The 19,744-nt window shown below is 43.1% G+C and overlaps 1 protein-coding gene across 4 annotated transcripts in view; it reads right to left on the bottom strand.

Annotated features, from left to right (window-relative positions):
• Positions 1-19,744, bottom strand: part of LOC122928341 (proline-rich protein 5-like) — a 291,839-nt gene that overhangs the window by 125,427 nt on the left and 146,668 nt on the right. The window contains exon 1 of one of the 4 annotated variants that reach the window (XM_044281091.1): positions 2,817-3,011. The exons of 1 other annotated variant lie outside the window; for it this stretch is intronic. The gene's annotated coding sequence lies outside the window, so the exon portion shown is untranslated. Of the gene's footprint in view, positions 1-1,309; positions 1,483-2,383; positions 2,442-2,816; positions 3,012-19,744 lie in introns of those variants that run through there. 2 more of the 4 variants (XM_044281093.1, XM_044281092.1) reach the window with 2 other exon arrangements.

Here is a 19,744-nt window from a genome sequence, read left to right as displayed (position 1 = left end):
AAAAACGGTTTTATCCTGATATACTACCCAGAGTTTAGCTGGAAAAACCAAACTACATTTGGTCCCAGCCAGCCTCAATCTCTTCTTTATGGCATTATGATTTTTTTCTAAAATAGCCATTGAAAAATCCGAGTACACGCTTATTTTTGTCCCATCTATTTGAAACTTCTCAGAGCCTCTAACCTCCTTCCACACGACCTCCCAATCTCTATAGGATACAAACTTAGTCAACATTGTTCTTGGATATTCCCCCGGCTTTCCTCTTTTATTGGGGGCTCTGTGCTCTCTCTCAATGGCTATGGAACTCAAAATCGTCTCAGATGTATAGTTCTCCAATATCCATTTTTTCACAATCCGAACCTTTCTTTCCCTCAGGTATTCCCGCCCATCTTAGATTTTTTCTTCTTGCTCGGTCCTCCAAATCTATTAACTTATTTTCCATGGCATCATTTATTTGTTTTAAAGATACTACCTCTTTCTCCAGTTTAAATCATAAATCTTCCACCGGTGACAATCTACGTTCCAATTCTTGAATTCGGTCCCTCACCTTTGTCAAATCATCTCTAATTAATGTCACCTCTGTTTGAATGCCTCCAATCTGTTACCACTTTCGCCATCATACTCTCTAACCGCACAAAGAATTTCTTTTACCATTTTTGGGTCAGTATCTCCTTTTTCTCCCTCCACTTCTTTCCCTTCAGGGCGGTCTAAATACATATTTTCTTCCATACCAAGCGCTACCCCTCCCCCAATCTCATTCACAGGGTTAGGGGTTCTTAGTGGAGAAGATGAGGATGTCAGATATTTACTTATAGCATTTTGTTTTTGTCTTGATTCTGATCCAACACCCCCAGCTGAACGCCTATTAGCATTATTAGTTTTGGATCCATGTTGGTCCTCTCTTTTTTTGGAGGCATATTCTACAAATACAGAGTCCAAGTCTGTTAATAAATAAACTGGTTAGGGAATTGGCAGTCCAGGGTTAATACACCAGTAATAAGAGGGCAGATTAAGGTGTTACAGCAATTTATGGAGAGGTCTCAGTCCCAAATCCGAGTTAGTATCTCCGGTATTAGGGGGTAGAGGATAGAAAGTTATTTGAGGGTCCAAACGCAGTAGTTAGAGGGGAAATAGCCGGATATGTTGAAAGAGACAGATAAGAAGTACAAAACAATGCTGCTATCTTTCTTCACACCCGGAGATAGCTTTATCCCAGCTACCTCTTCAAACTTCCTCCTCTCTTCCTTATTAACTGCTCCCCCACCGTTAACAGGCAAAACTTGCTGAGGGCTATCATCCCCACTCTCACCAATCGTCCTCAGGAGAAACAGAGTGCCAGCTGCAGTGCCTCCAAATTGCCACCCCCGATTGCCAATATCCAGAGCCACCAGAAGGACCAAAGAACGCGCAGGTGAGTCGGAGACCAGGACAGATAAGCGCGGACAAGCGCTAACCGCATTCGGGAGACTCTAGCCAGGGAGAGCGAACCGCACCAGCTACACGTCAGTTTTAATAAAAAGCATTCTGGGAAACGATGCAGCCAATTTTTTAATTAAGAGATTTGTCGCATATGTGATGACCGCCGACCAGGAACTGAAACCTACACCAGCTAGGAGCTGGCATAAACTTCACTGATAATCTACAGCAGTTTTCTGGCATAAATTAGATTAAGGGCTTGTTCAGACTGCTGTGTACCGCAAATTGCAGTCCGCAATGCACGGGCACAGTCGGAGGGGCAGGCACATGGGGATCGCAGACCTATTCACTTGAATGGGCCCGCAATCCTTTGGTTCCGCAAAAAAAGATAGAGCAAGTTCTATCTGTTTGTGGTGCGGAAGCACGGAACGGAACCCCAGAAAGCACTCCGTAGTGCTTCCATAGTGTTCCGTTCCGCATCTCCAGATTTGCGGACCCATTGAAATGAATGGGTCCGCATCCGTGATGCGTAATGGCCACGGAACAGTGCCCATGTATTGCGGGTCCGCAATACGGCAACGGGCATCACACATTCGTGTGAATGAGCCCTAAATGTGTTGTGTTGAGCCCACCCAATCATTTAAGCCACACCCAATTTTAGAGAGTGCCGTAAAATGTCATAAAGTTGCACATTTTTAGCAACATCCCATTTGTAACTTTTATACACCAGAAAACTGGCAAACATGTTTAGTAAATGACCCCCAACGTGCCATGCAGCCATTTATAAAATTATAGAACATGTCCTATTCTTGTCCGTTTTGTAGACCAGAATAGTGGTGCAAGTAAGAAAACTGTGGAAAGCACCCAGACGGTATCTGTATTGTGCGAATCTGTGGTTTGTGGACCGCAATACGGAAATGGTCGCGTGCGTGAGGCCTTACCTGGAGAAGAGAGTAAAACTACTTACTGCAGAGGGTCTGTTACAATCGTATCCATTCTAGACAATCCTCTGTGACAAACAAAACAGCAACAGAAATCTCTCTCCTGCCCTGCTAGTTTGCTACAATGTGTCAGTGCAGGTCAAATGTATCAGGCTGTGCAGCCAAGTGGATTGCCTAGACTGGATGCAAGTGTATCAGAAGTTTTAGGTCTTGTCAGGTTTCCGGGCTTTGGATGTAAACTATAATGTTTCTACTGTATTTTCTGACAACAAACCGTGATCTTGAAACACAAAGTAAATTAGAAAGTTGCAGAACTTTGCATTTTACAGTGATTTAAGCTTTGAAATCCCTACAACTCAGGTGTCAGTAAGCACGTCAACAAAGAGTTAAGTAACAAGTTCACCTCTGCTACGTCTACCTTCCATGTACAGCACCTATGTCCCACTTTCTGACTCGTACCTTGCAGTATGTCGCGTGCCGATGGAGCGAGGCCGGAAAGCTCAGATTTCCAGTGTCCAGTATGTCTTCCTTGCAGGAAGCACGCCCAGGTGTCTGCTTCTGGAGAAGGTGATCAGGGCTCCTTTGTTAAGGCTCCATAGTATAGGCGGGGCACACACAAAGACAGAATACTTTAAAATCCAAGGTGAAAATAAAAGCCGCCCACTCACCCTGCATGTCTCCCCTCCCCGGCTGGAGCAGCATGCCACACGGAGAGACCAGCACAGAAAAAATACTTTGCTAACTTTTTCATTGTAGATTTTTTAGCTCAGTTCACAACTGATGGAGGCAAACATGGCTGACAATTTTGAGGGACTTTCCAGGTTTAAAGCACCTCTTTCCCGATCACTCAACCTATACTATATAGATATTACGATAAAGGTAATCCATGCTTCTTTAGAGGGCACCTGTCACCCTGATTTTGGCCCATCATCTACAGTAACATATGAGTAGTACTGCAGATATGGGGCCAGATTTATCATTAGCTCAAGTCAGAATAATGGAGTGAAAAAGTCCCAAATTTTTGCGCAATCGCTAAAACTGCGCAAAAATTTGCGACTTTTTTCTGCTCTGTGCTATGCTTGCGCAATTTCACTCCTTGCTTATCTTATGCGACTTTTTAATAGAACATGCGACTTTTTCGTAAAGACGTATGACTTTTGTAAAGCTGCTTACTGCTACCATCAAACCACATTAATCACAGTCTTAAAGGGCCGATCATAAATCTGACTTTAGCCATATGTGAAAGTGGAGTGAGCTGTCAGAGTAATGATAAATCTGGCCCATGGAGTCCAGATCACTCTTAGGGCTCATGTACACGAATGTGTGTGCTCCGTGCAGTGGATTGCAAATTGCGGTCTGCAACGCACGGGCACCACCAATCAGACCAGGTGAGGCGATCGCTTCAGGCAGCACCAGTTAGGGGCAAGGGGGCAACAAAAGACCCATGGACAATGAGCGCTTTCATTGTGGCAAAGGGGTTATGGTAAGAAATTGGCATGGGGGAGGGGCGCTGTTTCAGTTTTCGCCTCAGGCAGCGGAAAGGCAGCCGTTTGCGGATGCAGACCTGTTTACTTGAATGGGTCCGCGATCTGCAAGATGTGGTTGACACTACAGTAAACATAGAACATGTTCTACTTTTTTGAGGTGCAGAGGCACGGACGGAAATCCCAAAGAGCTTAGTAGTGCTTCCATGGGCATCCGATCAGAATCCTGTAAAAAACGGATTATGTTGAACATTTGGCCTCCATTGGAGCCATTTCCATCTGAGACCCATTTTTTTAAAAGGAAAAAAAGTACTGCATGCAAAACATTTTTTCTGTCACCGCACGACCTCCTCACAAAAAGGCCTCCACACAACCGTATGGCTTTTTCAGTGATTGGCGGTCCGTTTTTCACCGATCTGCTGTTCCGTTTTTTGTTTCCGTTGTGTTTGTTCCCTTTCGGTTTTTCCGTTTTTCCGTATGGCATATACAGTATACAGTAATTACATAGAAAAAATTGGGCTGGGCATAACATTTCCAATAGATGGTTCCGCAAAAACGGAACGGATACGGAAGACATAAGGATGCATTTCCGTATCTGTTAAGTTTTTTTTGCGGACTCATTGACTTTCAACGGAACGGAAATACGGAAACGGAATGCATATATTCCATATTTTTTTGCGGAACCATTGAAATTAATGGTTCCGTATACTGATCGTATACGGAAAGCAAAAAACGGCCAGTAAACGGAAAAAGAAAAAGTTGTGTGCAGGAGGCCTAAAAAACATATCTCAGATGGAAATGACTCAAACGGATGCCAAATGTGCATCACAATTATTATTATTATTTTTTTTACAGGATTCCGTTTTTTTTTTTTTCCTGACGGAGCAGAAGTACGGAAAATGAAGCTGTGATGTGAACTCCCCCTTCACACGACCGTAGTATTTTGCGGTCAGCAAAATGTGAATCCGCAAAAAATATGGATGACATCTGTGTGACTTCTGTGTTGCATCTGTTTTTTTTTTTTTTTTTTTTTGCGGATCCACTGTAACAATGCCTATCCTAGTCCTCTATATTTTTTGCGAGCTACGGAACGAACATACGGATGCGGACAGCACATGTTGTGCTGTCCGCATTTTGTGCGGATCCATTTGTCCTTATCCAATCCGCAAAAGAAAGGAACGGAAACAAAATACGTTCGTGTGCATATAGCTTTACCCAATTTAAAGGTGAAACTCGAAAAAATTAGAATATTGTACAAAAGTCCATTTATTCCAGTAAAGCAAATTAAAAGGAATTGTATTAATGCAGCTTAAAATTAGAATATTGTGAAAAGGTTCAATATTCTAGGCTCAAAGTGTCACACTCTAGTCAGCTAATTAATCCATACCCCCTGAGCAAAGGGGACCTGAGATTGTGACTTTGGGGTTCTCATAAGTAGTGTTGAGCGCGAATATTTGAATCGCAAATTTTAATTGCGAATATCGCCACTTCTAGAATTCACAAATATTTAGAATATAGTGCTATATATTCGTATTTGCGAATAGTGTTGAATATTCTAATCACAAATTTATTGCAAATTTATCGCAAATATATTACATTGCTGATTTTCCCGATCAAGTAAACATTCTGCCGGCGCGGAAAATCATTGTCACTGTGCTGCAGATCGTGCTGCACAGGAATAACGATTCTCTATGGGGACAAGCCATTGCTGTATTAATCGCTTGTCCCTAAACAACGGAGGAGATTGCTGCATGTAAATGCAGCCCTCATCTCTGCTGCTGATCTCACAGATATCGGGAGAAGATAATCTGCCAGATCATCTCTATGAGTAAAAGGACCCTAAGGCGCTGGGTGACAACTAGTAATGGCAGACATGTTAAAAGATGTATTTTACCTCTTCACCAAGTTAAGTGTTGTCTACATTTTTTTTCTATTGATGACCTACAACCGCAATGGCGAGCAGGTGTAATTACAACTACGTCGTCCCTTTTGCTTCATACGATGCGATGATGAGCAGGTAAACAGTGAAGAGAGAGCAGCACTCATTCTGATATTGGTGACCTATCCTGAGGATGGGTTATCAATAGCTGTAGCCATACTCATATACATATATATATATATACAGGTCCTTCTCAAAAAATTTGCATATTGTGATAAAGTTCATTATTTTCTGTAATGTACTGATAAACATTAGACTTTCATATATTTTAGATTCATTACACACCAACTGAAGTAGTTCAAGCCTTTTATTGTTTTAATATTGATGATTTTGGCATACAGCTCACGAAAACCCAAAATTCCTATCTAAAAAAATTTGCATATCATGAAAAGGTTCTCTAAACGAGCTATTAACCTAATCTTCTGAATCAACTAATTAACTCTGAACACCTGCAAAAGATTCCTGAGGCTTTTAAAAACTCCCAGCCTGGTTCATTACTCAAAACCGCAATCATGGGTAAGACTGCCGACCTGACTGCTGTCCAGAAGGCCTTCATTGACACCCTCAAGCAAGAAGGTAAGACACAGAAAGAAATTTCTGAACGAATAGGCTATTCCCAGAGTGTTGTATCAAGGCACCTCAGTGGGAAGTCTGTGGGAAGGAAAAAGTGTGGCAGAAAACGCTGCACAACGAGAAGAGGTGACCGGACCCTGAGGAAGATTGTGGAGAAGGACCGATTCCAGACCTTGGGGGACCTGCGGAAGCAGTGGACTGAGTCTGGAGTAGAAACATCCAGAGCCACCGTGTACAGGCGTGTGCAGGAAATGGGCTACAGGTGCCGCGTTCCCCAGGTCAAGCCACTTTTGAACCAGAAACAGCGGCAGAAGCGCCTGACCTGGGCTACAGAGAAGCAGCACTGGACTGTTGCATGTCATTCGGAAATCAAGGTGCCAGAGTCTGGAGGAAGACTGGGGAGAGGGAAATGCCAAAATGCCTGAAGTCCAGTGTCAAGTACCCACAGTCAGTGATGGTCTGGGGGGCCATGTCAGCTGCTGGTGTTGGTCCACTGTGTTTTATCAAGGGCAGGGTCAATGCAGCTAGCTATCAGGAGATTTTGGAGCACTTTATGCTTCCATCTGCTGAAAAGCTTTATGGAGATGAAGATTTCATTTTTCAGCACGACCTGGCACCTGCTCACAGTGCCAAAACCACTGGTAAATGGTTTACTGACCATGGTATTACTGTGCTCAATTGGCCTGCCAACTCTCCTGACCTGAACCCCATAGAGAATCTGTGGGATATTGGGAAGAAAAAGTTGAGAGACGCAAGACCCAACACTCTGGATGAGCTTAAGGCCGCTATCGAAGCATCCTGGGCCTCCGTAACACCTCAGCAGTGCCACAGGCTGATTGCCTCCATGCCACGCCACATTGAAGCAGTCATTTCTGCAAAAGGATTCCCGACCAAGTATTGAGTGCATAACTGAACATAATTATTTGAAGGTTGACTTTTTTTGTATTAAAAACACTTTTCTTTTATTGGTCGGATGAAATATGCTAATTTTTTTAGATAGGAAATTTGGGTTTTCATGAGCTGTATGCCAAAATCATCAATATTAAAACAATAAAAGGCTTGAACTACTTCAGTTGGTGTGTAATGAATCTAAAATATATGAAAGTCTAATGTTTATCAGTACATTACAGAAAATAATGAACTTTATCACAATATGCTAATTTTTTTAGAAGGACCTGTGTATATATATAATTTGTTCTGTTAAATGTGACATCAGTCTGTGGTGAGTGATTCTTGGTCATGAGACCAGATATAACAGCAAAGCCATTGTGCACCGGTGAACTAGACCAAGCCCAGAGTCTTGCTGAGCTTTGATGTCTAAATATATTAAAGTCTAAAATGCCCTCAAACTACCTGTCCCAGGCTCAATTTCAAAGATCAAAGCTTTAACACCGAGCTTCAGTAGTGATGACATCACCGGGGAAAGAGCACGGTTCAAACATGACTGGTTCCACTGCTCATCTCACAGAAGTGAATTTCAAATGGAAATAATAGGATGCATTAACAGAAATTATGACTGAGTAGGTAATAGAGATGCTGAAATTTCAGGAAATCCATTTATTATAGACGTGGCTATATATAGTAGTGTGTGTGTGTGTGTGTGTGTGTGTGTGTATGTGTGTGTGTGTGTGTATATACACTCACCTAAAGAATTATTAGGAACACCTGTTCTATTTCTCATTAATGCGATTATCTAGACAACCAATCACATGGCAGTTGCTTCAATGCATGTAGGGTTGTGGTCCTGGTCAAGACAATCTCCTGAACTCCAAACTGAATGTCAGAATGGGAAAGAAAGGTGAATTAAGCAATTTTGAGCGTGGCATGGTTGTTGGTGCCAGACGGGCCGGTCTGAGTATTTCACAATCTGCTCAGTTACTGGGATTTTCACGCACAACCATTTCTAGGGTTTACAAAGAATGGTGTGAAAAAGGAAAAACATCCAGTATGCGGCAGTCCTGTGGGCGAAAATGCCTTGTTGATGCTAGAGGTCAGAGGAGAATGGGCCGACTGATTCAAGCTGATAGAAGAGCAACGTTGACTGAAATAAACACTCGTTACAACCGAGGTATGCAGCAAAGCATTTGTGAAGCCACAACACGCACAACCTTGAGGCGGATGGGCTACAACAGCAAAAGACCCCACCGGGTACCACTCATCTCCACTACAAATAGGAAAAAGAGGCTACATTTTGCATGAGCTCACCAAAATTGGACTGTTGAAGACTGGAAAAATGTTGCCTGGTCTGATGAGTCTTGATTTCTGTTGAGACATTCAAATGGTAGAGTCCGAATTTGGCGTTACCAGAATGAGAACATGTATCCATCATGCCTTGTTACCACTGTGCAGGCTGGTGGTGGTGGTGTAATGGTGTGGGGGGTGTTTTCTGGGCACACTTTAGGCCCCTTAGTGCCAATTGGCCATCGTTTAAATGCCACGGGCTCCCTGAGCATTGTTTCTGACCATGTCCATCCCTTCATGACCACCATGTACCCATCCTCTGATGGCTACTTCCAGCAGGATAATGCACCATGTCACAAAGCTCGAATCATTTCAAATTGGTTTCTTGAACATGACAATGAGTTCACTGTACTAAAATGGCCCCCACAGTCACCAGATCTCAACCCAATAGAGCATCTTTGGGATGTGGTGGAACGTGAGCTTCGTGCCCTGGATGTGCATCCCTCAAATCTCCATCAACTGCAAGATGCTATCCTATTAATATGGGCCAACACTTCTAAAGAATGCTATCAGCACCTTGTTGAATCAATGCCATGTAGCATTAAGGCAGTTCTGAAGGCAAAAGGGGGTCCGACACCGTATTAGTATGGTGTTCCTAATAATTTTTTAGGTGAGTGTATATACAGGTCCTTCTAAAAAAATTTGCATATTGTGATAAAGTTCATTCTTTTCTGTAATGTACTGATAAACATTAGACTTTCATATATTTTAGATTCATTACACACAACTGAAGTAGTTCAAGCCTTTTATTGTTTTAATATTGATGATTTTGGCATACAGCTCATGAAACCCCTAAATTCCTATCTAAAAAAATTTGCATATCATGAAAAGGTTCTCTAAACGAGCTATTAACCTAATCATCTGAATCAACTAATTAACTCTAAACACCTGCAAAAGATTCCTGAGGCTTTTAAAAACTCCCAGCCTGGTTCATTACTCAAAACCGCAATCATGGGTAAGACTGCCGACCTGACTGCTGTCCAGAAGGCCATCATTGACACTCTCAAGCAAGAAGGTAAGACACAGAAAGAAATTTCTGAACGAATAAGCTGTTCCCAGAGTGCTGTATCAAGGCACCTCAGTGGAAAGTCTGTGGGAAGGAAAAAGTGTGGCAGAAAACGCTGCACAACGAGAAGAGGTGACCGGACCCTGAGGAAGATTGTGGAGAAGGACCGATTCCAGACCTTGGGGGACCTGCGGAAGCAGTGGACTGAGTCTGGAGTAGAAACATCCAGAGCCACCGTGTACAGGCGTGTGCAGGAAATGGGCTAGGCAGAAGCAGCACTGGACTGTTGCTCAGTGGTCCAAAGTACTTTTTTCGGATGAAAGCAAATTTTGCATGTCATTCGGAAATCAAGGTGCCAGAGTCTGGAGGAAGACTGGGGAGAGGGAAATGCCAAAATGCCTGAAGTCCAGTGTCCAGTACCCACAGTCAGTGATGGTCTGGGGTGCCATGTCAGCTGCTGGTGTTGGTCCACTGTGTTTTATCAAGGGCAGGGTCAATGTAGCTAGCTATCAGGAGATTTTGGAGCACTTTATGCTTCCATCTGCTGAAAAGCTTTATGGAGATGAAGATTTCATTTTTCAGCACGACCTGGTACCTGCTCACAGTGCTAAAACCACTGGTAAATGGTTTACTGACCATGGTATTACTGTGCTCAATTGGCCTGCCAACTCTCCTGACCTGAACCCCATAGAGAATCTGTGGGATATTGGGAAGAGAAAGTTGAGAGACGCAAGACCCAACACTCTGGATGAGCTTAAGGCCGCTATCGAAGCATCCTGGGCCTCCATAACACCTCAGCAGTGCCACAGGCTGATTGCCTCCATGCCACGCCGCATTGAAGCAGTCATTTCTGCAAAAGGATTCCCGACCAAGTATTGAGTGCATAACTGAACATAATTATTTGAAGGTTGACTTTTTTTGTATTAAATACACTTTTCTTTTATTGGTCGGATGAAATATGCAAATTTTTTTAGATAGGAAATTTGGGTTTTCATGAGCTGTATGCCAAAATTATCAATATTAAAACAATAAAAGGCTTGAACTACTTCAGTTGTGTGTAATGAATCTAAAATATATGAAAGTCTAATGTTTATCAGTACATTACAGAAAATAATGAACTTTATCACAATATACACATAAAGGGAACACAAAAATAACACATCCTAGATCTGAATTCATTAAATATTTTTCTGAAATACTTTGTTCTTTACATAGTTGAATGTGCTGACAACAAAATCACACCAAAAATAAAAAATGGAAATTACATTTTTCAACCCATGGAGGTCTGGATTTGGAGTCACACTCAAAATTAAAGTGGAAAAACACACTACAGGCTGATCCAACTTTGATGTAATGTCCTTAAAACAAGTCAAAATGAGGCTCAGTAGTGTGTGTGGCCTCCACGTGCCTGTATGACCTCCCTACAACGCCTGTGCATGCTCCTGATGAGGTGGCGGACGGTCTCCTGAGGGATCTCCTCCCAGACTTGGACTAAAGCATCTGCCAACTCCTGGACAGTCTGTGATGCAACGTGACGTTGGTGGATAGAGCGAGACATGATGTCCCAGATGTGCTCAATTGGATTCAGGTCTGGGGAACGGGCGGGCCAGTCCATAGCATCAATGCCTTCGTCTTGCAGGAACTGCTGACACACTCCAGCCACATGAGGTCTAGCATTGTCTTGCATTAGGAGGAACCCAGGGCCAACCGCACCAGTATATTGTCTCACAAGGGGTCTGAGGATCTCATCTCGGTACCTAATGGCAGTCAGGCTACCTCTGGCGAGCACATGGAGGACTTGCAGGCAGCAGAACGTTCTCCACGGCGTCTCCAGACTCTGTCACGTCTGTCATGTGCTCAGTGTGAACCTGCTTTCATCTGTAATGGGCACAGGGCGCCAGTGGCGAATTTGCCAATCTTGGTGTTCTCTGGCAAATGCCAAACGTCCTGCACCACCACCTGTGGACGTTGGGCCCTCATATCACCCTCATGGAGTCTGTTTCTGACCGTTTGAGCAGACACTTGCACATTTGTGGCCTGCTGGAGGTCATTTTGCAGGGCTCTGGCAGTGCTCCTCCTGTTCCTCCTTGCACAAAGGCGGAGGTAGCGGTCCTGATGCTGGGTTGTTGCCATCCTACGGCCTCCTCCACGTCTCCTGATGTACTGGCCTGTCTCCTGGTAGCGCCTCCATGCTCTGGACACTACGCTGACAGACACAGCAAACCTTCTTGCCACAGCTCGCATTGATGTGCCATCCTGGATAAGCTGCACTACCTGAGCCACTTGTGTGGGTTCTAGACTCCGTCTCATGCTACCACTAGAGTGAAAGCACCTCCAGCATTCAAAAGTGACCAAAACATCAGCCAGGAAGCATAGGAACTGAGAAGTGGTCTGTGGTCACCACCTGCAGAACCACTCCTTTATTGGGGGTGTCTTGCTAATTGCCTATGATTTCCACCTGTTGTCTATCCCATTTGCACAACAGCATGTGAAATTGATTGTCACTCAGTGTTGCTTCCTAAGTGGACAGTTTAATTTCACAGAAGTGTGATTGACTTGGAGTTACATTGTGTTTTTTAAGTGTTCCCTTTATTTTTTTGAGCAGTGTATATATATATGTATCCCAAATTTCTGATTGGGGCACTGTGAAATATAAATAAAAACAGAATGCAATTATTTGTAAATCTCATAGACCCATATTTTATTCACAATAGTTCATAGAATACATATTAGATGTTGAAATTGAGACTTTTTACCGTTTCCTGAAAAAATTTACTCATTTAGAACTTGATGGCAGCAAAACATCTTTCAAAAGTTGGGACAGGGCCATGTCCGCCATTGTGTAGCGTCCCCTCTTCTTTTACCAACAGACTGTAAATGTCTGGGAGACAAATTGCTGGAGTTTTGGGAGAAGAATGTTGTCCCATTCTTGTCTGATGTAGGCTTCTAGCTGCTTTTCAGTCCTGGCTCTTTGCTGGATTTTTTATTTTATGATCCGGCAAATGTTTTCTATCAGTGACAGATCTGGACTGTAGGCAGGATAGTTCAGCATCCAGACTCTTCTGCTAAGCCATGTAGTTATGATGGATACAGTATGTACTTTAGCATTGTCTTACTGAAATACAGTATGTAAGGCCTTCCCTGAAACACGTCTGATGGGAGCATATGTTGTTCTAAAACTTCTATATATTATTCATCACTGATAGTGCCTTTCTGGATGTTTAAGCTGCCCAAGTCATTGGCATTAATGCAGCCCCATACCATCAGAGATACAGGCTTTTGAACTGTGTAGTGATATGAAGCTGGATCGTCCCTCTCCTCTGGAGTCCACAGAGCACGGCTGTTAAGGTTTCCAAAAATAATTTAAATAACTTTTTTCATCTGACCACAGAAGAGTTTTCCGTTTTGCCTCTGTCCATTTTAAATTAGATTCAGCCTAGAGAAAATGGCAGGGTTTCTGGATAGTATTGACTTATGGCTTCTTCTTTGCGTCAGGGAGAGCTCTTAGGGTTTTATAGGGCTCACCTATAAGCTCCTTAGTTTGGGATCAAGCCAGTCGCTCGTTTATTTATATGTTCCAGCTATCTGCTAATTTCATCCGTGACATTATAAACCGCCATAACCGTCTTAAGCATAGATCCGGTTTCCGCCTTGATTGGCCGCAAAACTGTGTCTCCGTAAAACTGTGTCTCAGTTTCAGGTGACCGGTTCTGCTGGCGTTCATGGAGTTTGTTCTGAGCCTAAGATCTCGCTCCCGGATACATTCTCCGGGGGTAGTGAGAATTTTGTTCGCTTTAGAGAGGCTTGCAAACTCCATTTTCAGCTACTTTCCCATTCCTCTGGTGATGAGGAGCAGAGGGTGGGGATCATCATCTCACAGTCAGGGATAATGCTCAGTCTTGGGCCTTTTCACTGCTGGTGGGGGCATGGCCCCTCCGATTGGTGGATGAATTTTTTGTAGCCCTGGGGCAGATATATGATGACCCGGATCGTATTGCTCTGGCTGAATCTAAACTGGGTCTTTTATGCCAGGGTAAACACTCCGCAGAGATATATTGTTCTGAATTTCGGAGATGGGCAGCTGATACTGGTTGGAATGATGCTGCACTCCGAAGTCAATTTTGCCATGGTCTTTTGGAAAGATTGAAAGATGCATTCGCTTTTCATGAGAGACCAGCGTCGTTAGAGTCAGCCATGTCTCTAGCTGTTCGTATTGACAGGCGTCTTGGAGAGAGAGAGGAGACTACTCTTTCCTGTCAAATTCAGCCCAAGGACAGTCTGTCTTAATCCCCTCTGAGTTTGCTTGCCTCTGATAGTAGAGGATTCAGCTCTCAGAGGAGGGTTTGTTTCTGTTGTGGGGGTATAAATCATTTGGCTAAGGTTTGCCCCTCTAGGAGATTCATGGCGTTTTCTGAGGGTAATAAAAACAAAACAAAAAAAACCCTCTAAAAACTTTCCATTTGCTACTATTGGCAAGGTTATTGCGGAAATTGAAGGTTTGCCGTTTGCTTGTAGTTCCCGTTTTCTCCTACCTGCCAGGGTGGCGCTAGACAGCAAGAACATTGTTTGTGAGATTTTTGTAGATAGTGGTGCAGCTGTCAATCTGATTGATAATCAATTTGCAACAACGCATGGTTTCCAGGTATGCACTTTGGAAAAGGATATACCTGTTTTTGCTATCGATTCCGCTCCACTTTCTCAAAGATCGTTAAAGGGCATAGTTCACAATATCCGTTTGACTGTGGGTGACGCTCATGTTTAGGATATGTCATGTTTCGTCTTAAGCGGATTACCTACTCCTCTAGTGTTGGGGCTACCCTGGCTCACTAAACATAACCCCACCATTGATTGGCAAGCAAGGCAAATAAATGGTTGGAGTGAGTTTTGCAGAGAGAATTGCCTCACAGCGTCTCTTTCAGAGGTTTCTACCAAGACTGTGCCATCTTTTCTCTCAGAATTTTCGGATGTGTTTTCCGAGAGTGGTGTCCAGGAGTTGCCCCCTCACTGGGAGTACGACTGCCCAGGAGCCAAGCTGCCAAAATCACGACTATACAATCTCTCCCAATCTGAAAGAGTCGCTATGCGTACTTATATCTGAGAGCCTGAAAAAGGGACACATCTGACCCTCAAAGTCACCTGTTGCCGCTGTTTTTTTTTTTTTGTTAAGAAAAAAGATGCTTCTTTAAGACCTTGTCTGGATTTCAGGGAGCTGAACCGTATCACGATTCGTGACCCATATACGCTTCCTCTGATCCCGGAACTGTTTAACCAGATTGTTGGGGCTAAAGTTTTTTTCGAAGTTGGATTTAAGAGGGGCATACAACCTAGTCAGGGTCAGGGAAGGGGACGAATGGAAGACTGCCTTCAATACCGCTGAGGGTCATTTCGAGAATCCCCCGCCCGCCTCCTCTTGAAAATTCGTTGGCGTCTAGTGGTTATACCTGTGCAGATGTCAGCCGTTTAACCCTTTCCATACCGCGGTATGGAAAAGGTTAACTGTCAGGGTCAGGGAGCTCCCTCCCTCTCCCATTGGGGGGCTGTTGTGCCTTTGCAGCCCCCCGATGGAGAGGGAGAGAGCCCCCCGACAGCCCCCCGCCAGCCCGTCCTCACCCTTCCCCGTCTGCGAAGTTGTGGCAGACGGGGAAGGTTCCCATGGCAACAGAACGCCTTCTCAGGCGTCCTTCTGTCCATGGTGCTGAACAGATCTATGCTAAAGGCATAGATCTGTTCAGACAAAGTGTAAAGTAAAATACAGTACAGTACCCTATATAGAGTACTGTACTGTATTATACAGACATCAGACCCACTGGATCTTCAAGAACCAAGTGGGTCTGGGTCAAAAAAATGTACACTACACATATTAGGTATCGCCGCGTCCGTAACGACCTGATCTATAAAATGGTCATGTTACTTTCCCTGCAGGGTGAACGCCATAAAAAAATAAAAAAATAAAATCTATGGGAAAATTGAAATTTTGCCCACCTTACTTCCCAAAAAAGGTAATAAAAGTGATCAAAAAAGTCGCATGTACGCCAAAATAGTACCAATCAAACCGTCATCTCATCCCGCAAAAATCATACCCTACCCAAGATAATCGCCGAAAAACTGAAAAAACTATGGCTCTTAGACTATGGAAACACTAAAACATGATTTTTTTTTGTTTCAAAAATGAAATCATTGTGTAAAACTTACTTAAATAAAAAATAAAGTATACATATTAGGTATCGCCGCATCCGTATCGACCGGCTCTATAAAAATATCACATGACCTAACCCCTCAGATGACCACCGTAAAAAAATTAAAATAAAAACGGTGTAAAAAAGCTATTTTTTGTCATCTTACGTCACAAAAAGTGTAATAGCAAGCGATCAAAAATATGCACCCCAAAATAGTGCTAATCAAACCGTCATCTCATCCCGCAAAAAATTAGACCCTACTTAAGATAATCGCCCAAAAACTGAAAAAACTATGGCTCTTAGACTATGGAGACAATAAAACATTTTTTTGGTTTTAAAAATGAAGTCATTGTATAAAACTTACATAAATAAAAAAAATTGTATACATATTAGGTATCACCGCGTCCGTGACAACCTGCTCTATAAAATTACCACATGATCTAACCTGTCAGATGAATGTTGTAAATAACAAAAAAAAAGTGGCAAAAAAGCTATTGTTACCTTGGTGCACGAAAAGTGTAATATAGAGCAACCGAAAATCATATGTACCCTAAACTAGTACCAACAAAACTGCTACCCTATCCCGTAGTTTCTAAAATGGGGTCACTTTTTGGGAGTTTCTACTCTAGGGGTGCATCAGGGGGGCTTCAAATGGGACATGGTGTCAAAAAAAACAGTTCAGCAAAATCTGCCTTCCAAAAACCGTATGGCATTCCTTTCCTTCTGCACCCTGCCGTGTGCCCGTACAGCGGTTTACGACCACATATGGGGTGTTTCTGTAAACTACAGAATTAGGGCCGTAAATAATGAGTTTTGTTTGGCTGTTAACCCTTGCTTTGTAACTGGAAAAAAAAAAAAAGGAAAATCTGCCAAAAAAGTGAAATTTTTAAATTGTATCTCTATTTTCCATTAAATCTTCTGCAACACCTAAAGGGTTAACAAAGTTTGTAAAATCAGTTTTGAATACCTTGAGGGGTGTAGTTTCTTATATGGGGTCACTTTTATGGAGTTTCTACTCTAGGGGTGCATCAGGGGGGGCTTCAAATGGGACATGGTGTCAAAAAAACAGTCCAGCAAAATCTGGCTTCCAAAAACCATACGGCACACCTTTCACTCTACGCCCTGCTTTGTGCCCGTACAGTAGTTTACGGCCACATATGGGGTGTTTCTGCAAACGGCAGAGTCAGGGCAATAAAGATACAGTTTGTTTGGCTGTTAACCCTTGCTTTGTTAGTGGAAAAAATGGGTTAAAATGGAAAATTAGGCAAAAAAATGAAATTCTCAAGTTTCATCCCCATTTGTCCAATAACTCTTGTACAACACCTAAAGGGTTAACAACGTTTGTAAAATCAGTTTTGAATACCTTGAGGGGTGTAGTTTATAGAATGGGGTCATTTTTGGGCAGTTTCTATTATGTAAGCCTCGCAAAGTGACTTCAGACCTGTAGTGGTCCCTAAAAATTGGGTTTTTGTAAATTTCAGAAAAATTTCAGGAATTGCTTCTAAACTTCTAAGCCTTGTAACATCCCCAAAAAATAAAATATCATTCCCCAAATAATTCAAACATGAAGTAGACATATGGGGAATGTAAAGTCATCACAATTTTTGGGGGTATTACTATGTATTACAGAAGTAGAGAAACTGAAACTTTGAAATTTGCAAATTTTTTAAATTTTTGGGTAAATTAGGTATTTTTTATGCAAAAAAATTAATTTTTTTGACTTCATTTTACCAGTGTCATGAAGTACAATATGTGACGAAAAAACAATCTCAGAATGGCCTGGATAAGTCAAAGTGTTTTAAAATTATGAGCACTTAAAGTGACACTGGTCAGATTTGCAAAAAATGACCAAGTCCTTAAGGTGAAATAGGGCTGAGTCCTTAAGGGGTTAAGGTAATGTTCTGTACTTTATGCAATGTAATGCACTGTATGCCCAGAATGTTCCAGCATGAGCTATATGTTGCCAGGACTAAAATCCTGGCCCAGACCTTTCTGTAGCGTAGGGTGTGGGCTGGCCCCTCCCACTAGTTCCAGAAGATTCTAGTTGTGCTAAGAGTAGGCAGTGTGGTCTGGAAGAGGTAGGAAGCAGAAATGATATGCTCTTCTCAGGCATTGAGCTTCATTGCTTCTGGAGACTTCAGATCCCTGTGTGTCTTCCACTACCATCAGAGAGAGAGAGAAGATTTTGGAGAATTTGCATGGATAAAGAGAAAGATAAAGAATCAGCAAGGTAATCAGTGTAAAGCAATACAGACTTAGCTGCTGCAAAGGGGAAACAAGTTAAGACACTATATGCATCTCACATTAGTGGACACAGAGGCCACAGAATTTTAGTCAGCAAGGTGATCAGTGTATAGCATTTCAGACCCTGCTGCAATGGAGGGATACTGAGTTACGACACCTTGCACATTTCAGGTAAGATTTTGGCCAGTTGTATTAGTGGAACTTATTGATTTTCCTAGTCTACGACGTAAAGTCATAGTTTTATTAACGACACGGAGGCGAGTATTGCTATCTCTTCCTTTACTGTTCCACCAATAGCAGCAAAGAAAATTTACATACTGAACATTGTAACCATGGCAACCATAGTCCCACCCCAGACAGCCCCTATAACAGGCAACTCCTCCTCTGGGTCTTCCTCTTTCTTTGGACCTGACACCAACACCGGACACCAACTGGAACCGCCAACAAGAACTGGAAACCGGAAACGACACTGCGCCGCTCCACCCGAACTTCACAACCGAAGCCAACCGGGCTAACATTCCTGAAGAAAAAACAGAAGGACGTAGATCCTAGAACTCAGCGACATTTCAACCTAAAAGAAACAAAGAATATGGCAAGCGTAAATACCAGGCCAGCACAATCAATGCGGGCAGTCAATAAACGGGAAATAACCGTAAAATTATCAATAAATAATAACAATAATAATAACAATAATATGATATCAGTAATTAAACATAAGTAATCAAACATAAGTAACCCACACCTTCTCTGAAAGACAAATGAACAAATAAATAAATGGGCGGGCCAAAACAGGGCGGGCAATACTCGCCTCCATGTCTTTAATAAAACTATGACTTTACGTCGTAGACTAGGAAAATCAATAAGTTTTACATCAAGACACGGAGGCTCCTATTGCTAGTTCAAAGCTGGGCAATCACAGAAGCAAACAAATGAGGAGGAGGACAAAAATAATACTCCCTGAAGGTCGTGACCCTAGACCAGTCAGCCAGATGTAAGATATCCTCCATACGCGCCCCTGAAATTGCTAAAGAGGTGGCCGATGCACCCCTCGCCGAATGCGCCGTAAAAACAGAAGTATTGATCCCCGCAAGGGACATAACCCACTTCATCCAACGAGCCAAAGTCGGACTGGATACCGGGGCAAAGGGATGGCGAATAGAAAGAAAAAGCTGTGGGACCAAGGGAGAACGGTAAGCCCTCGTCCGTGATTCGTATTCCCTCAAGCAAGCCACCAGACAAAGAGCCGGAGAGGACAGGAAACTAGGATAAGAAACTTCCCTGATGTGGGTCTTGGTGCGTCTCGAGATATTGAAGGTGACACCCGCAGGAGTGAAGGATCTGGCGTCATGATCCAAAGCCCGCACATCCGACACCCGCTTGCAGGAAATAAGACAGAAAAGCACTAGCAACTTAGCAGACAACTGAAGCAATGAAAGATCCGAATTGCTGGGCCAAGCCGCCAAAAACGACAAGACCAAAGAGACGTCCCAAGTGGTAGTAAAACGAGGACGCGGTGGGCGAGTAAGGCGAGAGCCACGTAGAAGGCATTGAACCCCTGATGAGTAGAGGAAATGGAAGAATGAAAAAGATTGATCGTTCTATAAGCCTTACCGGCCTCAAACAAGGAGGTAAGAAATAGCAATAGATGACTCACAGGTGCCGAAACGGGATCCAAGTCCCGTTCCAAGCACCAACTAGACCAAGCTGCCCGATAAGATTTTCTG

This window comes from Bufo gargarizans, chromosome 2, assembly GCF_014858855.1.
Source record: "Bufo gargarizans isolate SCDJY-AF-19 chromosome 2, ASM1485885v1, whole genome shotgun sequence".
Classification (NCBI taxonomy): Eukaryota; Metazoa; Chordata; class Amphibia; order Anura; family Bufonidae; genus Bufo; species Bufo gargarizans.
The sequence above is the reverse complement of the archived record's forward strand: the minus strand, read 5'-3'. Positions and strand labels throughout refer to the sequence as shown.